This window comes from Eubalaena glacialis, chromosome X (genome assembly GCF_028564815.1).
Source record: "Eubalaena glacialis isolate mEubGla1 chromosome X, mEubGla1.1.hap2.+ XY, whole genome shotgun sequence".
NCBI classification, from domain to species: Eukaryota; Metazoa; Chordata; class Mammalia; order Artiodactyla; family Balaenidae; genus Eubalaena; species Eubalaena glacialis.
Genome location: NC_083736.1, coordinates 10,885,041 through 10,895,385, shown reverse-complemented (window position 1 = coordinate 10,895,385; position 10,345 = coordinate 10,885,041).

Genomic DNA, 10,345 nt, shown 5'->3' with positions numbered 1-10,345 from the left:
CCAAATTGTATCCTAGTTGTAAAATAGAAATGCTGTCATTGCAACCGACTGCGTCATGTCTTGGGGGCCTGAGAAAGTTACAATTCCAAAATTGCGTAACACTCTGCGTTGATTTAGTTATTGGAATAACCTCTGCCGTTCCTAAAACATTAATTAGAATAATGCATTTCAGTTGAGGGGGTCTTTTTTTTTTAACCTTCCGTGTTCACGAAAAAGGAAGGATGTTATCATTAACAAAGTTCTTATCAGAGATTTATTTCTACAAGCATTTTTCAGGTGACATTGACGTGCCAGTGTGGAGTATTTTCTACATAGTAAACAATGAAAATATATTACTGTTATTGGGGGAAAATAGCAATTTAGTTTTAAAAGTACAGTATAAATCTTTATGAGTTAAGGTAAAACTATGCTATAACATATAAGTCCAAAGCCTCAGTGGCTTAAAAAAATAGAAATTTCTTTCTTTCTCATGTAAGGTCCAAAAAAGGTATTCCTGATAGGTGGGCGACATTTCTCCAAGTGGGAATTCTGGTACCCAGGCTTCATCCATCAGGTGGCTCTGCCATTTTCAACATATGGCCTCCAAGGTCATGAGACAATGGGAAAGAGTATGGAGGATGGTGCTTAGAGAGTTTTAATGGGCCAGGCCTGGAATTCACCCGCATTACTTCTGTCTGCATTTCATTGGCCGGGATGCAGTCACATGGCCACACCTAACTGCAAGGGCAGCTGGGAAATGTGGGTGCCCAGGAGGAAGAGGAGAGGGGTTTGTTCAACAGCTAGCTAGTCTATGCCAAGAAGGTCTGGTGTTCTGTGTGTAACTTAATCAATTCCTGAAGGCCTAGTCAGTGAAAAGTTACAGTCATAATTATGAACCCACACTACAAGACTTAATTGTCAAAAGAAAAACCTTATTGAATTAATGCATGGCACTTACTAAAGCATGAAACCAAGGGATGAAAACAGAATGATTTTTTAAAGTTCATCCTGAGTTGGATAAAAATTAAATTAAATAAAAACATATTTGTTTATTGAGACTTGCAGCTAACTCAAATTTTGCTGTCACTGTAGCATGGAGAGCCGTCACTTTAATTCATGCCTGAAAAGCCTGCAGGGTTGATTTGTACCTTGGACACTAAGAAATGCTATGGCATAAATAAATGTTGCCACTTAATGCTTGACAAAGGCAGCCTGCCCAAAGAAAGTCACTCAGGTGGAGTCAAAAAATGCGATTGTGACTGAATGACTCAGCTTGTGGGGTGGTGAATCACAACCCCAAGGAAAGAAGGGCCTGTGTAGGAGTGGAGTTGCGTGATTAAACTAAGAAGTAGCTGGCTAGCCCTGGAACAATCTGAAGGCTTTTTGGGTAAACGTAGAGCCAGCGTTCTGAGGAAAAAAAAGAAGGGTGTAGAAAAGCAGGCCTTACAGAGCGGTAGCCAAATGGAGTGAGAAAAGGTGGAACAGAACTGGGTCTCTTTTGCCTGTGTGTCATGCGGAGCATATCCATTGAATTTCTAAAGCTGCAGCCACCTCTCTGTTTATGATGAATGAAGTCAGGAAATCTCATGGGCTGTACATTAATGAAAGGAAGCATTTGGAAAGTCATCTTATTTCCTCTTATAGTGTCATCTCCAGATGCCTTTGTGTGAGGCAAGTTAATAAGGCAGCCTTTCCGGGAAGAGGAAGCCATAATACCAGCCGCCATTACTGAGCAGAGAGCATGGACCAGGGGCTCTACTAGGTAATACCCCCTTTCTCCACTGCAGATGATGATTGTTTTTAAAGGGAACTTGCTAATTTTACTTATTTTTATATTTTTTTCTGATTGTGCTAAATGAATAAGATACACTGAACCCCATTAAAAAATAGCAGTTTTGCAGGGATAGTCCCCTTCCTTCTCTGAAAGTGATGGGAGGTGGTTTGAAAAAGATTTGGATTAAGCAGTTTTTGCTATTCCCTGGAGTTATATTCTAAAGAATTCAGTAGTGACAAACACATTTTGAAGAAAGTTACTGCCCAGGCTCTATGTATTTATTGATTTTGGACTAGGCACTAAGTTTATAAGAGTAATTGCATGGTCATTGCTTGCCTGGGGTCTTCATTTTGGGGAGGAAAAAAAGGTGGTCCTCACTTTTTTTGGAATCACTAGGGGAGTTTTTAAAAATGCTGATGCCTGTGTCGCATCTTTAGAGATTCTGATGTAATGAACTCAGGATGTGCAGCCAAGGCTGAGACCCTTTGCAGATGGACATGTGTGAAGTGTCTGGAGCATAGGGCAGGAGAATTCATTGGCTGGGGGGGGTGACAGGATGTGACAGCTTTGAGCTAAGATTTGAAGGATGAATAGGAGTTTCCCAGGCACACAAATCAGGTAAGTTATTTTGAGAAATGTTACGTGTGAAGGTCCAAAGAGAGGAGAGAGCGTGGCATTTTGAGGGTGTTGCTCTTAATGAGTATTGCTGGCAGGTAACATGTGATGGGGAAGGGTCGAGGGAGATGAGTCAGAAGGCAAATCACAGAGACTTCCCTGGTGGTCCAGTGGCTAAGACTCCACGCTCCCAATGCAGGGGGCCCGGGTTCGATCCCTGGTCAGGGAACTAGATCCCACATGCCGCAACTAAGAGCCTGCATGCTGCAACTAAAGATCCCACACACAACAACGAAGGTCCCACATGCCGCAACCAAGACCCGGCGCAGCCAAATAAATAAATAAATATTTTTTAAAAACATAAGGTAAATCACAGATGCTGTTGAGTCCAGGCTAATAAGGTTAAGTTTTATTTCATAGGCAGTGGACAGCTATTCTTCAAAAGCCCTTGAGCAGCAGCTTTTGAGCAAGATGAGATCTGAGAAAATGGGGAGACCGTTGGTCGAAATAATCCAGTCCCCTGCAGCCTTTTATACCATGTTTCATTCTCAGATGAAGGAGAGCAAGTCCTTTAAAAACTGTGTCTTGTACAGAAATGAAGGACAGTAGAGTGAGTTTGTTTCCGTATTAGTTAAGTTCTTCCAGTTTCAAATGTGCCAATTATATGGGCACAAGTCTCATGGAATCCCAGAGATCTGTGGGATACATGGAGTGTAGCCTTAAAATACAACAGGTGGAGGAAGCAGTAGAAAACTTCTTGTCTGTTCTTTGATAAAACTGTTTAAATGCCTACTCTGGAGTCATGAACTTCTCAAGGGAACACTAAAAGGCTTTTTAATCCTTAGCCCCAAGGGGGGACCATTTTACAGGGTTTGAAGGTCATCCTATGCCTTTGCTGGCCGGCTAGGGTGGACATTCAGATCCAAAAGTTGTAAGGACCTGACTTTGATGATTACCCAAAAAACCCATTATAAATGATTCATGTAGCTCCTGCTTCAAATGTAGAGGCAGAAGAATGGAGAGAACAATTAAGGATGGTTTTGCCTCTAAGGAGGAGTCATGTACTGTCACTGTCTCTTTCATAGAGGCAGAAGAATGGAGAATGCATTTAAGGATGGCCTTGCCTCTAAATTGGAGTCATCCATTGTCATGGTCACTCTCAAGCTGAACAGTGAAGAAAATCACAGCCACAGCATTTGCTAAAGAAGGGCAAAGAAAATTATCACACAATTCATCTACTCTCTCGGCTGCCATGTGAGGCCCTTTTCCAGTCCAGCAAATAGATTTGTTATATATCATGCAGGCAGTACAGCGAATTTAATCAATCAAAATAAGACTTTTTTCTGTCCCTCTAACGTCTTTAAAAATAATGAATAAATTACTCTTCTGATTTTTCTCCCTAAGCCGAGAGTTGTAAAATTGAAGTCAATATAAGAAAAAGAATCACATTTAAATGGGGGTGGGAAGATTAGAACATGAGAGGAAATTTGCCATTGCCTAGAGATGAGTCCTGGTTCACCCTCTTGAGTAAGAGGACATGGGCGTGGACTCCTCCAGCATACCAAATGTAATTCTGCATTTGACTGTTTTTCAAAGGCAGTTCCTGTCTGCTGGAGACCAGTCTCTCCCATGGGACTATAAATCCATACTCAACTGCAGTACAAGCTAGTTCTAAATCTTACGCTTGTTATTTGCCAGAGTTTTCAAATATTTGGAAATACGACATTAACAAAGAGGATTTTTCCTTCCTCCAACCTTAAGGTAAACACTTATTCCTGATCATAAATTTCTTTCAGAATGTTCAGATCCTGGAATAATCCAATTTGTGGGGTGTGTTTGTGTGTGTATTTGAAGGAGGTTGAATCGGTGGAGGAAAATGAACTGGGGCTGGGGATGGGATTATCCACGTGAAATTTTCAATCTCAAGAATGTTCCAGAAAGAATAGAGAAGCTCATTGGTGCTCTCTTGAGCAGGGTAGACAGTCTTTCCTAAGCTAGCCTTCAGAATACTTCAGAATTTTCACAAGGCACCTGGGAATCTTCATGCGATGGACGGATGACATAAAAGCCAAACTGGTATACTGAGACACCATCCCGCCCTTTCTTTAGCATGGAGGGCATAAATGAGATTTTCCTCCCATGGTTTGACAAACATGTTATCCTTAGCAGATTGTATTCCTTCCGCCTGCCTGCTCCTATGGGCTTTTAGCTCTGAACTTCCTGAAAATATGTCATTTTCATTTGTTTCCAGAAATAAGACCTTTTACTCTTGCTTTTTCAGGATTAAATATCTAATCTATTGGTTAGTTTTGCCAGCAAACAATGAAACAGGAAGCAGGTATTGGGGTCTAGGAAAGATCACATGGTCTGTAAACTAGACCCCCAGATCCTCCTGGTGGCTCTGCAGCCCCAAGTGTGACAGGACGATGGCTCTTATTTATATATTTATACCACACCGTTTTAACACACACACACACACACACACACACACACACACACACACAAGATGGCTTAGAATATAAACACACATAAAACTGGGTTCATGCACCAGCCGTAGAAAACTAAAATTGTGAAAAGGCAGAAAGCCTGATAAGCAAGCCACAAAGGTTAATATAGTTACTGTCAATAAACGGAAAATTTAACGTGGGCAAAAATGTAAGCAACACAGTCACATATAACCCTTCTGAGTTTACAGAGTTGGTTTCTCTTAATGCTAAAATCTAAACCCTTTATTCAGGAGACCTTGAACTACACATTACACAAGGATTTAAACCATTTTATTAAGAAATCAAGAATGTTATGGTCAAATGGCTAGTAAGCGCAAATACAGGTCAACAGTTGGAGACTGTTAACCTGGGATTTGCAAATCCCAAGTCTGTGTGGAGAATTCATGGGACCTGTGGGCTTGGATGGAAGAGAACTGTATCCTTACCTTCATCAACTTTTTTTTATTATTTTTTTTAACTTAATTTAATTTTTTTATATACCAGGTTCTTATTAGTTATCTATTTTATGCATATTCGTGTATCCATGTCAATCCCAATCTCCCAATTCATCCCACCACCCCCCCCACCCACTTTCCCCCCTTGGTGTCCATACGTTTGTTCTCTATATCTGAGTCTCTATTTCTGCCTTGCAAACCGGTTCATCTGTACTATTTTTCTAGATCCCACATATATGCGTTAATATACGATATTTGTTTCTCTCTTTCTGACTTACTTCACTCTGTATGACAGTCTCTAGGTCCATCCATGTCTCTACAAATGACCCAATTTCGTTCCTTTTTATAGCTGAGTAATATTCCATTGTATATATGTACCACATCCTCTTTATCCATTCGTCTGTTGATGGGCATTTAGGTTGCTTGCATGACCTGGCTATTGTAAATAGTGCTGCAATGAACACTGGGGTGCATGTGTCTTTTTGAATTATGTTTTTCTCTGGGTATATGCCCAGTAGTGGGATTGCTGGGTCATATGTAATTCTATTGTTAGTTTTTTAAGGAAACTCCATACTTTTCTGCATAGTGGCTGTTATCAATTTACATTCCCACCAACAGTGCAAGAGGGTTCCCTTTTCTCCACACCCTCTCCAGCATTTGTTCTCTGTAGATTTTCTGATGGTGCCCATTCTAACCAGTGTGAGGTGATAGATACCTCATTGTAGTTTTGATTTGCATTTCTCTAATAATTAGTGATGTTGAGCAACTTTTCATGTGCCTCTTGGCCATCTGTATGTCTTCTTTGGAGAAATGTCTATTTAGGTCTTCTGCCCATTTTTTGATTGGGTTGTTTTTTTTAATATTGAACTGCATGAGCTGTTAATACATTTTGGAGATGAATCTTTTGTCCACTGATTCGTTTGCAAATATTTTCTCCCATTCTGAGGGTTGTCTTTTCGTCTTGTTTATGGTTTCCTTTGCTGTGCAAAAGCTTTGAAGTTTCATTAGGGCCCATTTGTTTATTTTTGTTTTTATCTCCATTACTCTAGGAGGTGGCTCAAAAAAGATCTTGCTGTGATTTATGTCAAAGAGTATTCTTCCTATGTTTTCCTCTAAGAGTTTTAGAGTGTCCGGTCTTACATTTAGGTCTTTAATCCATTTTGAGTTTATTTTTGTGTATGGTGTTAGGGAGTGTGCTAATTCCATTCTTTTACATGTAGCTGTCCAGTTTTCCCAGCACCACTTATTGAAGAGACTGTCTTTTCCCCATTGTATATCCTTGCCTCCTTTGCCATAGATTAGTTGACCACAGGTGTGTGGGTCAATCTCTGGCCTTTCTATCCTGTTCCATTGATCTATATTTTTGTTTTTGTGCCAGTACCATATTGTCTTGATTACTGTAGCTCTGTAGTATAGTCTGAAGTCAGGGAGTCTGATTCCTCCAGCTCCATTTTTTCCCCTCAAGATTGCTTTGGCTATGCAGGGTCTTTTGTGTCTCCATACAGATTTTAAGATTTTTCGTTCTAGTTCTGTAAAAAATGCCATTGGTAATTTGATAGGGATTGCATTGAATCTGTAGATTGCTTTGGCTATTATAGTGATTTTCACAACATTGATTCTTCCAATCCAAGAACATGGTATATCTCTCCATCTGTTTGTGTCATCTTTGATTTCTTTCATCAGTGTCTTACAGTTTTCTGAGTACAGGTCTTACCTCCTTAGGTAGGTTTATTCCTAGGTATTTTATTCTTTTTGTTGCAATGGAGAATGGGATTGTTTCCTTAATTTCTCTTTCTGATCTTTTGTTGTTAGTGTATAGGAATGCAAGAGATTTCTGTGCATTACTTTTGTATCCTGCTACTTGACCAAATTCATTGATTAGCTCTAGTAGTTTTCTGGTGGCATCATTAGGATTCTCTATGTATAGTATCATGTCATCTGCAAACAGTGACAGTTTTATGTCTTCGTTTCCAATTTGGATTCCTTTTATTTCTTTTTCTTCTCTGATTGCTGTGGCTAGGACTTCCAAAATTATGTTGAATAATAGTGGCGAGAGTGGACATCCTTGTCTTGTTCCTGATCTTAGAGGAAATGCTTTCAGTTTTTCACCATTGAGAAGGATGTTTGCTGTGGGTTTGTCATATACGGCGTTTATTATGTTGAGGTAGGTTCCCTCTATGCCCACTTTCTGGAGAGTTTTTATCATGTCAAAAGCTTTTTCTGCATCTACTGAGATGATCATATGGTTTTTATTCTTCAATTTGTTAATATGGTGTATCACATTGATTGATTTATGTATACTGAAGAATACTTGCATCCCTGGGATAAATCCCACTTGATCATGGTGTATGATCCTTTTAATGTGTTGTTGGATTCTGTTTGCTAGTAGTTTGTTGAGAATTTTTGCATCTATATTCATCAGTGATATTGGTCTGTAATTTTCTTTTTTTGTAGTATCTTTGTCTGGTTTTGGTATCAGGGTGATGGTGGCCTTGTAGAATGAGTTTGGGAGTGCTCCTACCTCTGCAATTTTTTGGAAGAGTTTGAGAAGGATGGGTGTTAGCTCTTCTCTAAATGTTTGGTAGAATTCGCCTGTGAAGCCATCTGGTCCTGGACTTTAGTTTGTTGGAAGATTTTTAATCACAGTTTCAATTGCATTACTTGTGATTGGTCTGTTCATATTTTCTATTTCTTCCTGGTTCAGTCTTGGAAGGTTATACTTTTCTAAGAATTTGTCCATTTCTTCCAGATTGTCCATTTTATTCACATAGAGTTGCTTGTAGTAGTCTCTTAGGATGCTTTGTATTTCTGTGGTGTCTGTTGTAACTTCTCCTTTTTCATTTCTAGTTTTATTGATTTGAGTCCTCTCCCTCTTTTTCTTGATGAGTCTTGCTAATGGTTTATCAATTTTGTTCATCCTCTCAAAGAACCAGCTTTTAGTTTTGATCTTTGCTACTGTTTTCTTTGTTTCTATTTCATTTATTTCTGCTCTGATCTTTATGATTTCTTTCATTCTACTAACTTTGGGTTTTGTTTGTTCTTCTTTCTCTAGTTCCTTTAGGTGTAAGGTTAGATTGTTTATTTGAGATTATTCTTGTTTCTTGAGGTAGGATTGTACTGCTATAAACTTCCCTCTTAGAACTGCTTTTGCTGCATCCCATAGGTTTTGGATCGTCGTGTTTTCATTGTTATTTGTCTCTAGGTATTTTTTGATTTCCTCTTTGATTTCTTCAGTGATCTCTTGGTTATTTAGTAATGTATTGCTTATCCTCCATGTGTTTCTGCTTTTTATGTCTTTTTTCTCTGTAATTTATTTCTAATCTCATAGCGCTGTGGTCGGAAATGATGGTTGATATGATCTCAATTTTCTTAAATTTACTGAGGCTTGATTTGTGACTCCAGATGTGATCTATCCTGGGGAATGATCCGTGTGCACTTAAGAAGAAAGTATTATCTGCTGTTTTCGGATGGAAGGTCCTATAAATATCAATTAAATCTATCTGGTCTGCTGTGTCATTTAAAGCTTGTGTTTCCTTATTAATTTTCTGTCTGGATGATCTGTCCATTGGTGTAAGTGAGGTGTTAAAGTCCCCCACTATTATTGTGTTACTGTCGATTTCCTCCTTTATAGATGTTAATATTTGCCTTATGTATTGAGGTGCTCCTATGTTGGGTGCATATATATTTATAATTGTTATATCTTCTTCTTGGATTGATCCCTTGATCATTATGTAGTGTCCTTCCTTGTCTCTTGTAACATTCTTTATTTTAAAGTCTATTTTATCTGATATGAGTATTGCTACTACAGCTTTCCTTTGATTTCCATTTGCATGGAATATCTTTTTCCATCCCCCCACTTTCAGTCTGTATGTGTCCCTAGGTCTGAAGTGGGTCTCTTGTAGATAGCTTATATATGGGTCTTGTTTTTGTATCCATTCAGTGAGCCTGTGTCTTTTGGTTGGAGCATTTAATCCATTCACATTTAAGGTAATTATCGATATGTATGTTCCTATTACCATTTTCTTAATTCTTTTGGGTTTGTTTTTGTAGGTCCTTTTCTTCTCTTGTGTTTCCCACTTAGAGAAGTTCCTTTAGCATTTGTTGTAGAGCTGGTTTGGTGGTGCTGAATTCTCTTACCTTTTACTTGTCTGTAAATCTTTTGATTTCTCCGTCGAATCTGAATGAGATCCTTGCCGGGTAGAGTAATCTTGGTTGTAGGTTCTTCCCTTTCATCCCTTTAAATATATCATACCACTCCCTTCTGACGTGTAGAGTTTCTGCTGAGAAATCAGCTGTTAACCTTATGGGAGTTTCCTTGTATGTTACTTGTCATTTTTCCCTTGTTGCTTTTAATAATTTTCCTTTGTCTTTAGTTTTTGTCAGTTTGATTACTATGTGTCTCGGCATGTTTCTCCTTGGGTTTATCCTGCCTGGGACTCTCTGCGCTTCCTGGACTTGGGTGGCTATCTCCTTTCCCATGTTAGGGACGTTTTCCACTATAATCTCTTCAAATATTTTCTTGGGTCCTTTATCTCTCTATTCTCCTTCTGGGACCCCTATAATATGAATGTTGGTGCATTTAATGTTGTCCCAGAAGTCTCTTAAGGCTGTCTTCATTTCTTTTCATTCTTTTTTCTTTATTCTGTTCTGCAGCAGTGAATTCCACCATTCCCTCTTCCAGGTCACTTACCCGTTCTTCTGCCTCAGTTATTCTGCTATTGATTCCTTCTAGTGTAGCTTTCATTTCAGTTATTGTATTGTTCATCTCTGTTTGTTTGTTCTTTAATTCTTCTAGGTCTTTTTAAACATTTCTTGCATCTTCTCGATCTTTGCCTCCATTCTTTTTCCGAGGTCCTGGATCATCTTCACTGTCATTATTCTGAATTCTTTTTCTGGTAGGTTGCCCATCTCCACTTCACTTAGTTGTTTTTCTGGGGTTTTATCTTGTTCCTTCATCTGGTACATAGTCCCCTGCCTTTTCATTTTGTCTGTCTTTCTGTGAATGTGGTTTTCCTTCCACAGGCTGCAGAACTGTA